The sequence below is a fragment of the Ranitomeya imitator genome, chromosome 4, assembly GCF_032444005.1.
Source record: "Ranitomeya imitator isolate aRanImi1 chromosome 4, aRanImi1.pri, whole genome shotgun sequence".
Classification (NCBI taxonomy): domain Eukaryota; kingdom Metazoa; phylum Chordata; class Amphibia; order Anura; family Dendrobatidae; genus Ranitomeya; species Ranitomeya imitator.
Window position 1 is genome coordinate 660,914,908 of NC_091285.1, and position 14,759 is coordinate 660,929,666.

The 14,759-nt window shown below is 39.8% G+C and overlaps 7 non-coding genes across 7 annotated transcripts; all 7 read left to right on the forward strand.

Annotated features, from left to right (window-relative positions):
- Nucleotides 1-964: 964 nt before the first annotated feature.
- TRNAK-UUU (transfer RNA lysine (anticodon UUU)) lies at nucleotides 965-1,037 on the forward strand. The gene has a single exon. It is a non-coding gene; the product is annotated as a tRNA-Lys (tRNA).
- Nucleotides 1,038-4,980: 3,943 nt separating this feature from the next.
- Nucleotides 4,981-5,053, forward strand: TRNAK-UUU (transfer RNA lysine (anticodon UUU)). The gene has a single exon. It is a non-coding gene; the product is annotated as a tRNA-Lys (tRNA).
- A 1,935-nt stretch (nucleotides 5,054-6,988) lies between these two features.
- Nucleotides 6,989-7,061, forward strand: TRNAK-UUU (transfer RNA lysine (anticodon UUU)). Its single transcript has one exon. It is a non-coding gene; the product is annotated as a tRNA-Lys (tRNA).
- A 1,943-nt stretch (nucleotides 7,062-9,004) lies between these two features.
- Nucleotides 9,005-9,077, forward strand: TRNAK-UUU (transfer RNA lysine (anticodon UUU)). Its single transcript has one exon. It is a non-coding gene; the product is annotated as a tRNA-Lys (tRNA).
- A 935-nt stretch (nucleotides 9,078-10,012) lies between these two features.
- TRNAK-UUU (transfer RNA lysine (anticodon UUU)) lies at nucleotides 10,013-10,085 on the forward strand. Its single transcript has one exon. It is a non-coding gene; the product is annotated as a tRNA-Lys (tRNA).
- Nucleotides 10,086-12,020: 1,935 nt separating this feature from the next.
- TRNAK-UUU (transfer RNA lysine (anticodon UUU)) lies at nucleotides 12,021-12,093 on the forward strand. The gene has a single exon. It is a non-coding gene; the product is annotated as a tRNA-Lys (tRNA).
- A 1,943-nt stretch (nucleotides 12,094-14,036) lies between these two features.
- TRNAK-UUU (transfer RNA lysine (anticodon UUU)) lies at nucleotides 14,037-14,109 on the forward strand. Its single transcript has one exon. It is a non-coding gene; the product is annotated as a tRNA-Lys (tRNA).
- The last annotated feature ends 650 nt before the right edge of the window (nucleotides 14,110-14,759 follow it).

Below are 14,759 nucleotides of genomic sequence, written 5' to 3' on the forward strand. Positions count from 1 at the left end.
AATCTGAGGTTCAAGTCCCTGTTCGGGCGGATGCTTTTAATAAAGCGGAAAACAATAAACGCTATAATTTAAGGATGTGAGAAAACTACTGAAAAACAAATGATGGTGACTATTCAGAAAAATATCTTGGTTACCGTAGTTTCTTTGATTTCAGCTAGTTTATGACAGTATAGAGCCGTGACCATGTTCTGCTCGGTTGCTTTTTTGGCACCAGCAGCAAGTGATCACTGGTAATGTTATGTACCATGGCTATGGTGTGATGGTACTCAGTCACTGTTTAGCACTATTACTTGGTTCTGTTATGGTGATATTCAGAAGATGCTTATTTTCATAACTGTAACTCCTGCCTATAAGCCACAAATCAATAGTAGACAGATCGCTAACAACAGCCATGTGATGTTTGGTCTCTGGGTAGTGGTAAAATCCTGATAAAAGATATGGCGGCGATCTCAACCTTTTGCGATCTTCAGGGGTAAAGATATCACATAAGTTGGGAATTTCATAAAATTCTGAACGGCTGAGGGCATCCCACAAGCAGGCTCACGTGAGGTCATCACGAGAGTAAAGTGGGTGTAACTTAGTATGGCGGTATTCAGTCACTATTTTGTGTTATTATGTGGTCATGGTATTGTGGTAATCAGTCATTATTTGGTGTTTTTATGTTGGGATGGTGTTCAGTCACTATTTGGTGATTTTATGTGGTAATTGTATGGCGGTGTTCAGTCATTATATGCTGTTATTATGTGGTGATGGTATGGCAGTATTCTGTCGCTATTTTAGGTTATTATGTTTGTGTTGCATGGCGATATTCAGTCAGTTTACAGTGTTATTATGTGGTGATTGTATGGCGGTATTCAGTCACTATTTGGTGTTATTATGTGGTGGTGGTTTGGCGATATTTTATCACATTTGTTGTTAGTATATGGTGACGGTTTGGCGGTATTCAGTCACGACTCGATACAGAGCCCGGATAGCTCAGTCGGTAGAGCATCAGACTTTTAATCTGAGGGTCCAGGGTTCAAGTCCCTGTTCGGGCGGATGCTTTTAATAAAACGGAAAACAATAAACGCTATAATTTAAGGATGTGAGAAAACTACTGAAAAACAAATGATGGTGACTATTCAGAAAAATATCTTGGTTACCGTAGTTTCTTTGATTTCAGCTAGTTTATGACAGTATAGAGCCGTGACCATGTTCTGCTCGGTTGCTTTTTTGGCACCAGCAGCAAGTGATCACTGGTAATGTTATGTACCATGGCTATGGTATGATGGTACTCAGTCACTGTTTAGCACTATTACTTGGTTCTGTTATGGTGATATTCAGAAGATGCTTATTTTCATAACTGTAGCTCCTGCCTATAAGCCACAAATCAATAGTAGACAGATCGCTAACAACAGCCATGTGATGTTTGGTCTCTGGGTAGTGGTAAAATCCTGATAAAAGATATGGCGGCGATCTCAACCTTTTGCGATCTTCAGGGGTAAAGATATCACATAAGTTGGGAATTTCATAAAATTCTGAACGGCTGAGGGCATCCCACAAGCAGACTCACGTGAGGTCATCACGAGAGTAAAGTGGGTGTAACTTAGTATGGCGGTATTCAGTCACTATTTTGTGTTATTATGTGGTCATGGTATTGTGGTAATCAGTCATTATTTGGTGTTTTTATGTTGGGATGGTGTTCAGTCACTATTTGGTGATTTTATGTGGTAATTGTATGGCGGTGTTCAGTCATTATATGCTGTTATTATGTGGTGATGGTATGGCAGTATTCTGTCGCTATTTTAGGTTATTATGTTTGTGTTGCATGGCGATATTCAGTCAGTTTACAGTGTTATTATGTGGTGATTGTATGGCGGTATTCAGTCACTATTTGGTGTTATTATGTGGTGGTGGTTTGGCGATATTTTATCACATTTGTTGTTAGTATATGGTGACGGTTTGGCGGTATTCAGTCACGACTCGATACAGAGCCCGGATAGCTAAGTCGGTAGAGCATCAGACTTTTAATCTGAGGTTCAAGTCCCTGTTCGGGCGGATGCTTTTAATAAAGCGGAAAACAATAAACGCTATAATTTAAGGATGTGAGAAAACTACTGAAAAACAAATGATGGTGACTATTCAGAAAAATATCTTGGTTACCGTAGTTTCTTTGATTTCAGCTAGTTTATGACAGTATAGAGCCGTGACCATGTTCTGCTCGGTTGCTTTTTTGGCACCAGCAGCAAGTGATCACTGGTAATGTTATGTACCATGGCTATGGTATGATGGTACTCAGTCACTGTTTAGCACTATTACTTGGTTCTGTTATGGTGATATTCAGAAGATGCTTATTTTCATAACTGTAACTCCTGCCTATAAGCCACAAATCAATAGTAGACAGATCGCTAACAACAGCCATGTGATGTTTGGTCTCTGGGTACTGGTAAAATCCTGATAAAAGATATGGCGGCGATCTCAACCTTTTGCGATCTTCAGGGGTAAAGATATCACATAAGTTGGGAATTTCATAAAATTCTGAACGGCTGAGGGCATCCCACAAGCAGACTCACGTGAGGTCATCACGAGAGTAAAGTGGGTGTAACTTAGTATGGCGGTATTCAGTCACTATTTTGTGTTATTATGTGGTCATGGTATTGTGGTAATCAGTCATTATTTGGTGTTTTTATGTTGGGATGGTGTTCAGTCACTATTTGGTGATTTTATGTGGTAATTGTATGGCGGTGTTCAGTCATTATATGCTGTTATTATGTGGTGATGGTATGGCAGTATTCTGTCGCTATTTTAGGTTATTATGTTTGTGTTGCATGGCGATATTCAGTCAGTTTACAGTGTTATTATGTGGTGATTGTATGGCGGTATTCAGTCACTATTTGGTGTTATTATGTGGTGGTGGTTTGGCGATATTTTATCACATTTGTTGTTAGTATATGGTGACGGTTTGGCGGTATTCAGTCACGACTCGATACAGAGCCCGGATAGCCCAGTCGGTAGAGCATCAGACTTTTAATCTGAGGGTCCAGGGTTCAAGTCCCTGTTCGGGCGGATGCTTTTAATAAAACGGAAAACAATAAACGCTATAATTTAAGGATGTGAGAAAACTACTGAAAAACAAATGATGGTGACTATTCAGAAAAATATCTTGGTTACCGTAGTTTCTTTGATTTCAGCTAGTTTATGACAGTATAGAGCCGTGACCATGTTCTGCTCGGTTGCTTTTTTGGCACCAGCAGCAAGTGATCACTGGTAATGTTATGTACCATGGCTATGGTATGATGGTACTCAGTCACTGTTTAGCACTATTACTTGGTTCTGTTATGGTGATATTCAGAAGATGCTTATTTTCATAACTGTAGCTCCTGCCTATAAGCCACAAATCAATAGTAGACAGATCGCTAACAACAGCCATGTGATGTTTGGTCTCTGGGTAGTGGTAAAATCCTGATAAAAGATATGGCGGCGATCTCAACCTTTTGCGATCTTCAGGGGTAAAGATATCACATAGGTTGGGAATTTCATAAAATTCTGAACGGCTGAGGGCATCCCACAAGCAGACTCACGTGAGGTCATCACGAGAGTAAAGTGGGTGTAACTTAGTATGGCGGTATTCAGTCACTATTTTGTGTTATTATGTGGTCATGGTATTGTGGTAATCAGTCATTATTTGGTGTTTTTATGTTGGGATGGTGTTCAGTCACTATTTGGTGATTTTATGTGGTAATTGTATGGCGGTGTTCAGTCATTATATGCTGTTATTATGTGGTGATGGTATGGCAGTATTCTGTCGCTATTTTAGGTTATTATGTTTGTGTTGCATGGCGATATTCAGTCAGTTTACAGTGTTATTATGTGGTGATTGTATGGCGGTATTCAGTCACTATTTGGTGTTATTATGTGGTGGTGGTTTGGCGATATTTTATCACATTTGTTGTTAGTATATGGTGACGGTTTGGCGGTATTCAGTCACGACTCGATACAGAGCCCGGATAGCTAAGTCGGTAGAGCATCAGACTTTTAATCTGAGGTTCAAGTCCCTGTTCGGGCGGATGCTTTTAATAAAGCGGAAAACAATAAACGCTATAATTTAAGGATGTGAGAAAACTACTGAAAAACAAATGATGGTGACTATTCAGAAAAATATCTTGGTTACCGTAGTTTCTTTGATTTCAGCTAGTTTATGACAGTATAGAGCCGTGACCATGTTCTGCTCGGTTGCTTTTTTGGCACCAGCAGCAAGTGATCACTGGTAATGTTATGTACCATGGCTATGGTGTGATGGTACTCAGTCACTGTTTAGCACTATTACTTGGTTCTGTTATGGTGATATTCAGAAGATGCTTATTTTCATAACTGTAACTCCTGCCTATAAGCCACAAATCAATAGTAGACAGATCGCTAACAACAGCCATGTGATGTTTGGTCTCTGGGTAGTGGTAAAATCCTGATAAAAGATATGGCGGCGATCTCAACCTTTTGCGATCTTCAGGGGTAAAGATATCACATAAGTTGGGAATTTCATAAAATTCTGAACGGCTGAGGGCATCCCACAAGCAGGCTCACGTGAGGTCATCACGAGAGTAAAGTGGGTGTAACTTAGTATGGCGGTATTCAGTCACTATTTTGTGTTATTATGTGGTCATGGTATTGTGGTAATCAGTCATTATTTGGTGTTTTTATGTTGGGATGGTGTTCAGTCACTATTTGGTGATTTTATGTGGTAATTGTATGGCGGTGTTCAGTCATTATATGCTGTTATTATGTGGTGATGGTATGGCAGTATTCTGTCGCTATTTTAGGTTATTATGTTTGTGTTGCATGGCGATATTCAGTCAGTTTACAGTGTTATTATGTGGTGATTGTATGGCGGTATTCAGTCACTATTTGGTGTTATTATGTGGTGGTGGTTTGGCGATATTTTATCACATTTGTTGTTAGTATATGGTGACGGTTTGGCGGTATTCAGTCACGACTCGATACAGAGCCCGGATAGCTCAGTCGGTAGAGCATCAGACTTTTAATCTGAGGGTCCAGGGTTCAAGTCCCTGTTCGGGCGGATGCTTTTAATAAAACGGAAAACAATAAACGCTATAATTTAAGGATGTGAGAAAACTACTGAAAAACAAATGATGGTGACTATTCAGAAAAATATCTTGGTTACCGTAGTTTCTTTGATTTCAGCTAGTTTATGACAGTATAGAGCCGTGACCATGTTCTGCTCGGTTGCTTTTTTGGCACCAGCAGCAAGTGATCACTGGTAATGTTATGTACCATGGCTATGGTATGATGGTACTCAGTCACTGTTTAGCACTATTACTTGGTTCTGTTATGGTGATATTCAGAAGATGCTTATTTTCATAACTGTAGCTCCTGCCTATAAGCCACAAATCAATAGTAGACAGATCGCTAACAACAGCCATGTGATGTTTGGTCTCTGGGTAGTGGTAAAATCCTGATAAAAGATATGGCGGCGATCTCAACCTTTTGCGATCTTCAGGGGTAAAGATATCACATAAGTTGGGAATTTCATAAAATTCTGAACGGCTGAGGGCATCCCACAAGCAGACTCACGTGAGGTCATCACGAGAGTAAAGTGGGTGTAACTTAGTATGGCGGTATTCAGTCACTATTTTGTGTTATTATGTGGTCATGGTATTGTGGTAATCAGTCATTATTTGGTGTTTTTATGTTGGGATGGTGTTCAGTCACTATTTGGTGATTTTATGTGGTAATTGTATGGCGGTGTTCAGTCATTATATGCTGTTATTATGTGGTGATGGTATGGCAGTATTCTGTCGCTATTTTAGGTTATTATGTTTGTGTTGCATGGCGATATTCAGTCAGTTTACAGTGTTATTATGTGGTGATTGTATGGCGGTATTCAGTCACTATTTGGTGTTATTATGTGGTGGTGGTTTGGCGATATTTTATCACATTTGTTGTTAGTATATGGTGACGGTTTGGCGGTATTCAGTCACGACTCGATACAGAGCCCGGATTGCTAAGTCGGTAGAGCATCAGACTTTTAATCTGAGGTTCAAGTCCCTGTTCGGGCGGATGCTTTTAATAAAGCGGAAAACAATAAACGCTATAATTTAAGGATGTGAGAAAACTACTGAAAAACAAATGATGGTGACTATTCAGAAAAATATCTTGGTTACCGTAGTTTCTTTGATTTCAGCTAGTTTATGACAGTATAGAGCCGTGACCATGTTCTGCTCGGTTGCTTTTTTGGCACCAGCAGCAAGTGATCACTGGTAATGTTATGTACCATGGCTATGGTATGATGGTACTCAGTCACTGTTTAGCACTATTACTTGGTTCTGTTATGGTGATATTCAGAAGATGCTTATTTTCATAACTGTAACTCCTGCCTATAAGCCACAAATCAATAGTAGACAGATCGCTAACAACAGCCATGTGATGTTTGGTCTCTGGGTAGTGGTAAAATCCTGATAAAAGATATGGCGGCGATCTCAACCTTTTGCGATCTTCAGGGGTAAAGATATCACATAAGTTGGGAATTTCATAAAATTCTGAACGGCTGAGGGCATCCCACAAGCAGGCTCACGTGAGGTCATCACGAGAGTAAAGTGGGTGTAACTTAGTATGGCGGTATTCAGTCACTATTTTGTGTTATTATGTGGTCATGGTATTGTGGTAATCAGTCATTATTTGGTGTTTTTATGTTGGGATGGTGTTCAGTCACTATTTGGTGATTTTATGTGGTAATTGTATGGCGGTGTTCAGTCATTATATGCTGTTATTATGTGGTGATGGTATGGCAGTATTCTGTCGCTATTTTAGGTTATTATGTTTGTGTTGCATGGCGATATTCAGTCAGTTTACAGTGTTATTATGTGGTGATTGTATGGCGGTATTCAGTCACTATTTGGTGTTATTATGTGGTGGTGGTTTGGCGATATTTTATCACATTTGTTGTTAGTATATGGTGACGGTTTGGCGGTATTCAGTCACGACTCGATACAGAGCCCGGATAGCTCAGTCGGTAGAGCATCAGACTTTTAATCTGAGGGTCCAGGGTTCAAGTCCCTGTTCGGGCGGATGCTTTTAATAAAGCGGAAAACAATAAACGCTATAATTTAAGGATGTGAGAAAACTACTGAAAAACAAATGATGGTGACTATTCAGAAAAATATCTTGGTTACCGTAGTTTCTTTGATTTCAGCTAGTTTATGACAGTATAGAGCCGTGACCATGTTCTGCTCGGTTGCTTTTTTGGCACCAGCAGCAAGTGATCACTGGTAATGTTATGTACCATGGCTATGGTATGATGGTACTCAGTCACTGTTTAGCACTATTACTTGGTTCTGTTATGGTGATATTCAGAAGATGCTTATTTTCATAACTGTAACTCCTGCCTATAAGCCACAAATCAATAGTAGACAGATCGCTAACAACAGCCATGTGATGTTTGGTCTCTGGGTAGTGGTAAAATCCTGATAAAAGATATGGCGGCGATCTCAACCTTTTGCGATCTTCAGGGGTAAAGATATCACATAAGTTGGGAATTTCATAAAATTCTGAACGGCTGAGGGCATCCCACAAGCAGACTCACGTGAGGTCATCACGAGAGTAAAGTGGGTGTAACTTAGTATGGCGGTATTCAGTCACTATTTTGTGTTATTATGTGGTCATGGTATTGTGGTAATCAGTCATTATTTGGTGTTTTTATGTTGGGATGGTGTTCAGTCACTATTTGGTGATTTTATGTGGTAATTGTATGGCGGTGTTCAGTCATTATATGCTGTTATTATGTGGTGATGGTATGGCAGTATTCTGTCGCTATTTTAGGTTATTATGTTTGTGTTGCATGGCGATATTCAGTCAGTTTACAGTGTTATTATGTGGTGATTGTATGGCGGTATTCAGTCACTATTTCGTGTTATTATGTGGTGGTGGTTTGGCGATATTTTATCACATTTGTTGTTAGTATATGGTGACGGTTTGGCGGTATTCAGTCACGACTCGATACAGAGCCCGGATAGCTCAGTCGGTAGAGCATCAGGCTTTTAATCTGAGGGTCCAGGGTTCACGTCTCTGTTCGGGCGGATGCTTTTAATAAAGCGGAAAACAATAAACGCTATAATTTAAGGATGTGAGAAAACTACTGAAAAACAAATGATGGTGACTATTCAGAAAAATATCTTGGTTACCGTAGTTTCTTTGATTTCAGCTAGTTTATGACAGTATAGAGCCGTGACCATGTTCTGCTCGGTTGCTTTTTTGGCACCAGCAGCAAGTGATCACTGGTAATGTTATGTACCATGGCTATGGTATGATGGTACTCAGTCACTGTTTAGCACTATTACTTGGTTCTGTTATGGTGATATTCAGAAGATGCTTATTTTCATAACTGTAACTCCTGCCTATAAGCCACAAATCAATAGTAGACAGATCGCTAACAACAGCCATGTGATGTTTGGTCTCTGGGTAGTGGTAAAATCCTGATAAAAGATATGGCGGCGATCTCAACCTTTTGCGATCTTCAGGGGTAAAGATATCACATAAGTTGGGAATTTCATAAAATTCTGAACGGCTGAGGGCATCCCACAAGCAGACTCACGTGAGGTCATCACGAGAGTAAAGTGGGTGTAACTTAGTATGGCGGTATTCAGTCACTATTTTGTGTTATTATGTGGTCATGGTATTGTGGTAATCAGTCATTATTTGGTGTTTTTATGTTGGGATGGTGTTCAGTCACTATTTGGTGATTTTATGTGGTAATTGTATGGCGGTGTTCAGTCATTATATGCTGTTATTATGTGGTGATGGTATGGCAGTATTCTGTCGCTATTTTAGGTTATTATGTTTGTGTTGCATGGCGATATTCAGTCAGTTTACAGTGTTATTATGTGGTGATTGTATGGCGGTATTCAGTCACTATTTGGTGTTATTATGTGGTGGTGGTTTGGCGATATTTTATCACATTTGTTGTTAGTATATGGTGACGGTTTGGCGGTATTCAGTCACGACTCGATACAGAGCCCGGATAGCTCAGTCGGTAGAGCATCAGACTTTTAATCTGAGGGTCCAGGGTTCAAGTCCCTGTTCGGGCGGATGCTTTTAATAAAGCGGAAAACAATAAACGCTATAATTTAAGGATGTGAGAAAACTACTGAAAAACAAATGATGGTGACTATTCAGAAAAATATCTTGGTTACCGTAGTTTCTTTGATTTCAGCTAGTTTATGACAGTATAGAGCCGTGACCATGTTCTGCTCGGTTGCTTTTTTGGCACCAGCAGCAAGTGATCACTGGTAATGTTATGTACCATGGCTATGGTATGATGGTACTCAGTCACTGTTTAGCACTATTACTTGGTTCTGTTATGGTGATATTCAGAAGATGCTTATTTTCATAACTGTAACTCCTGCCTATAAGCCACAAATCAATAGTAGACAGATCGCTAACAACAGCCATGTGATGTTTGGTCTCTGGGTAGTGGTAAAATCCTGATAAAAGATATGGCGGCGATCTCAACCTTTTGCGATCTTCAGGGGTAAAGATATCACATAAGTTGGGAATTTCATAAAATTCTGAACGGCTGAGGGCATCCCACAAGCAGACTCACGTGAGGTCATCACGAGAGTAAAGTGGGTGTAACTTAGTATGGCGGTATTCAGTCACTATTTTGTGTTATTATGTGGTCATGGTATTGTGGTAATCAGTCATTATTTGGTGTTTTTATGTTGGGATGGTGTTCAGTCACTATTTGGTGATTTTATGTGGTAATTGTATGGCGGTGTTCAGTCATTATATGCTGTTATTATGTTGTGATGGTATGGCAGTATTCTGTCGCTATTTTAGGTTATTATGTTTGTGTTGCATGGCGATATTCAGTCAGTTTACAGTGTTATTATGTGGTGATTGTATGGCGGTATTCAGTCACTATTTGGTGTTATTATGTGGTGGTGGTTTGGCGATATTTTATCACATTTGTTGTTAGTATATGGTGACGGTTTGGCGGTATTCAGTCACGACTCGATACAGAGCCCGGATAGCTCAGTCGGTAGAGCATCAGACTTTTAATCTGAGGGTCCAGGGTTCAAGTCCCTGTTCGGGCGGATGCTTTTAATAAAACGGAAAACAATAAACGCTATAATTTAAGGATGTGAGAAAACTACTGAAAAACAAATGATGGTGACTATTCAGAAAAATATCTTGGTTACCGTAGTTTCTTTGATTTCAGCTAGTTTATGACAGTATAGAGCCGTGACCATGTTCTGCTCGGTTGCTTTTTTGGCACCAGCAGCAAGTGATCACTGGTAATGTTATGTACCATGGCTATGGTATGATGGTACTCAGTCACTGTTTAGCACTATTACTTGGTTCTGTTATGGTGATATTCAGAAGATGCTTATTTTCATAACTGTAACTCCTGCCTATAAGCCACAAATCAATAGTAGACAGATCGCTAACAACAGCCATGTGATGTTTGGTCTCTGGGTAGTGGTAAAATCCTGATAAAAGATATGGCGGCGATCTCAACCTTTTGCGATCTTCAGGGGTAAAGATATCACATAAGTTGGGAATTTCATAAAATTCTGAACGGCTGAGGGCATCCCACAAGCAGACTCACGTGAGGTCATCACGAGAGTAAAGTGGGTGTAACTTAGTATGGCGGTATTCAGTCACTATTTTGTGTTATTATGTGGTCATGGTATTGTGGTAATCAGTCATTATTTGGTGTTTTTATGTTGGGATGGTGTTCAGTCACTATTTGGTGATTTTATGTGGTAATTGTATGGCGGTGTTCAGTCATTATATGCTGTTATTATGTGGTGATGGTATGGCAGTATTCTGTCGCTATTTTAGGTTATTATGTTTGTGTTGCATGGCGATATTCAGTCAGTTTACAGTGTTATTATGTGGTGATTGTATGGCGGTATTCAGTCACTATTTGGTGTTATTATGTGGTGGTGGTTTGGCGATATTTTATCACATTTGTTGTTAGTATATGGTGACGGTTTGGCGGTATTCAGTCACGACTCGATACAGAGCCCGGATAGCTAAGTCGGTAGAGCATCAGACTTTTAATCTGAGGTTCAAGTCCCTGTTCGGGCGGATGCTTTTAATAAAGCGGAAAACAATAAACGCTATAATTTAAGGATGTGAGAAAACTACTGAAAAACAAATGATGGTGACTATTCAGAAAAATATCTTGGTTACCGTAGTTTCTTTGATTTCAGCTAGTTTATGACAGTATAGAGCCGTGACCATGTTCTGCTCGGTTGCTTTTTTGGCACCAGCAGCAAGTGATCACTGGTAATGTTATGTACCATGGCTATGGTATGATGGTACTCAGTCACTGTTTAGCACTATTACTTGGTTCTGTTATGGTGATATTCAGAAGATGCTTATTTTCATAACTGTAACTCCTGCCTATAAGCCACAAATCAATAGTAGACAGATCGCTAACAACAGCCATGTGATGTTTGGTCTCTGGGTAGTGGTAAAATCCTGATAAAAGATATGGCGGCGATCTCAACCTTTTGCGATCTTCAGGGGTAAAGATATCACATAAGTTGGGAATTTCATAAAATTCTGAACGGCTGAGGGCATCCCACAAGCAGGCTCACGTGAGGTCATCACGAGAGTAAAGTGGGTGTAACTTAGTATGGCGGTATTCAGTCACTATTTTGTGTTATTATGTGGTCATGGTATTGTGGTAATCAGTCATTATTTGGTGTTTTTATGTTGGGATGGTGTTCAGTCACTATTTGGTGATTTTATGTGGTAATTGTATGGCGGTGTTCAGTCATTATATGCTGTTATTATGTGGTGATGGTATGGCAGTATTCTGTCGCTATTTTAGGTTATTATGTTTGTGTTGCATGGCGATATTCAGTCAGTTTACAGTGTTATTATGTGGTGATTGTATGGCGGTATTCAGTCACTATTTGGTGTTATTATGTGGTGGTGGTTTGGCGATATTTTATCACATTTGTTGTTAGTATATGGTGACGGTTTGGCGGTATTCAGTCACGACTCGATACAGAGCCCGGATAGCTCAGTCGGTAGAGCATCAGACTTTTAATCTGAGGGTCCAGGGTTCAAGTCCCTGTTCGGGCGGATGCTTTTAATAAAGCGGAAAACAATAAACGCTATAATTTAAGGATGTGAGAAAACTACTGAAAAACAAATGATGGTGACTATTCAGAAAAATATCTTGGTTACCGTAGTTTCTTTGATTTCAGCTAGTTTATGACAGTATAGAGCCGTGACCATGTTCTGCTCGGTTGCTTTTTTGGCACCAGCAGCAAGTGATCACTGGTAATGTTATGTACCATGGCTATGGTATGATGGTACTCAGTCACTGTTTAGCACTATTACTTGGTTCTGTTATGGTGATATTCAGAAGATGCTTATTTTCATAACTGTAACTCCTGCCTATAAGCCACAAATCAATAGTAGACAGATCGCTAACAACAGCCATGTGATGTTTGGTCTCTGGGTAGTGGTAAAATCCTGATAAAAGATATGGCGGCGATCTCAACCTTTTGCGATCTTCAGGGGTAAAGATATCACATAAGTTGGGAATTTCATAAAATTCTGAACGGCTGAGGGCATCCCACAAGCAGACTCACGTGAGGTCATCACGAGAGTAAAGTGGGTGTAACTTAGTATGGCGGTATTCAGTCACTATTTTGTGTTATTATGTGGTCATGGTATTGTGGTAATCAGTCATTATTTGGTGTTTTTATGTTGGGATGGTGTTCAGTCACTATTTGGTGATTTTATGTGGTAATTGTATGGCGGTGTTCAGTCATTATATGCTGTTATTATGTGGTGATGGTATGGCAGTATTCTGTCGCTATTTTAGGTTATTATGTTTGTGTTGCATGGCGATATTCAGTCAGTTTACAGTGTTATTATGTGGTGATTGTATGGCGGTATTCAGTCACTATTTGGTGTTATTATGTGGTGGTGGTTTGGCGATATTTTATCACATTTGTTGTTAGTATATGGTGACGGTTTGGCGGTATTCAGTCACGACTCGATACAGAGCCCGGATAGCTCAGTCGGTAGAGCATCAGACTTTTAATCTGAGGGTCCAGGGTTCACGTCTCTGTTCGGGCGGATGCTTTTAATAAAGCGGAAAACAATAAACGCTATAATTTAAGGATGTGAGAAAACTACTGAAAAACAAATGATGGTGACTATTCAGAAAAATATCTTGGTTACCGTAGTTTCTTTGATTTCAGCTAGTTTATGACAGTATAGAGCCGTGACCATGTTCTGCTCGGTTGCTTTTTTGGCACCAGCAGCAAGTGATCACTGGTAATGTTATGTACCATGGCTATGGTATGATGGTACTCAGTCACTGTTTAGCACTATTACTTGGTTCTGTTATGGTGATATTCAGAAGATGCTTATTTTCATAACTGTAACTCCTGCCTATAAGCCACAAATCAATAGTAGACAGATCGCTAACAACAGCCATGTGATGTTTGGTCTCTGGGTAGTGGTAAAATCCTGATAAAAGATATGGCGGCGATCTCAACCTTTTGCGATCTTCAGGGGTAAAGATATCACATAAGTTGGGAATTTCATAAAATTCTGAACGGCTGAGGGCATCCCACAAGCAGACTCACGTGAGGTCATCACGAGAGTAAAGTGGGTGTAACTTAGTATGGCGGTATTCAGTCACTATTTTGTGTTATTATGTGGTCATGGTATTGTGGTAATCAGTCATTATTTGGTGTTTTTATGTTGGGATGGTGTTCAGTCACTATTTGGTGATTTTATGTGGTAATTGTATGGCGGTGTTCAGTCATTATATGCTGTTATTATGTGGTGATGGTATGGCAGTATTCTGTCGCTATTTTAGGTTATTATGTTTGTGTTGCATGGCGATATTCAGTCAGTTTACAGTGTTATTATGTGGTGATTGTATGGCGGTATTCAGTCACTATTTGGTGTTATTATGTGGTGGTGGTTTGGCGATATTTTATCACATTTGTTGTTAGTATATGGTGACGGTTTGGCGGTATTCAGTCACGACTCGATACAGAGCCCGGATAGCTCAGTCGGTAGAGCATCAGACTTTTAATCTGAGGGTCCAGGGTTCAAGTCCCTGTTCGGGCGGATGCTTTTAATAAAGCGGAAAACAATAAACGCTATAATTTAAGGATGTGAGAAAACTACTGAAAAACAAATGATGGTGACTATTCAGAAAAATATCTTGGTTACCGTAGTTTCTTTGATTTCAGCTAGTTTATGACAGTATAGAGCCGTGACCATGTTCTGCTCGGTTGCTTTTTTGGCACCAGCAGCAAGTGATCACTGGTAATGTTATGTACCATGGCTATGGTATGATGGTACTCAGTCACTGTTTAGCACTATTACTTGGTTCTGTTATGGTGATATTCAGAAGATGCTTATTTTCATAACTGTAACTCCTGCCTATAAGCCACAAATCAATAGTAGACAGATCGCTAACAACAGCCATGTGATGTTTGGTCTCTGGGTAGTGGTAAAATCCTGATAAAAGATATGGCGGCGATCTCAACCTTTTGCGATCTTCAGGGGTAAAGATATCACATAAGTTGGGAATTTCATAAAATTCTGAACGGCTGAGGGCATCCCACAAGCAGACTCACGTGAGGTCATCACGAGAGTAAAGTGGGTGTAACTTAGTATGGCGGTATTCAGTCACTATTTTGTGTTATTATGTGGTCATGGTATTGTGGTAATCAGTCATTATTTGGTGTTTTTATGTTGGGATGGTGTTCAGT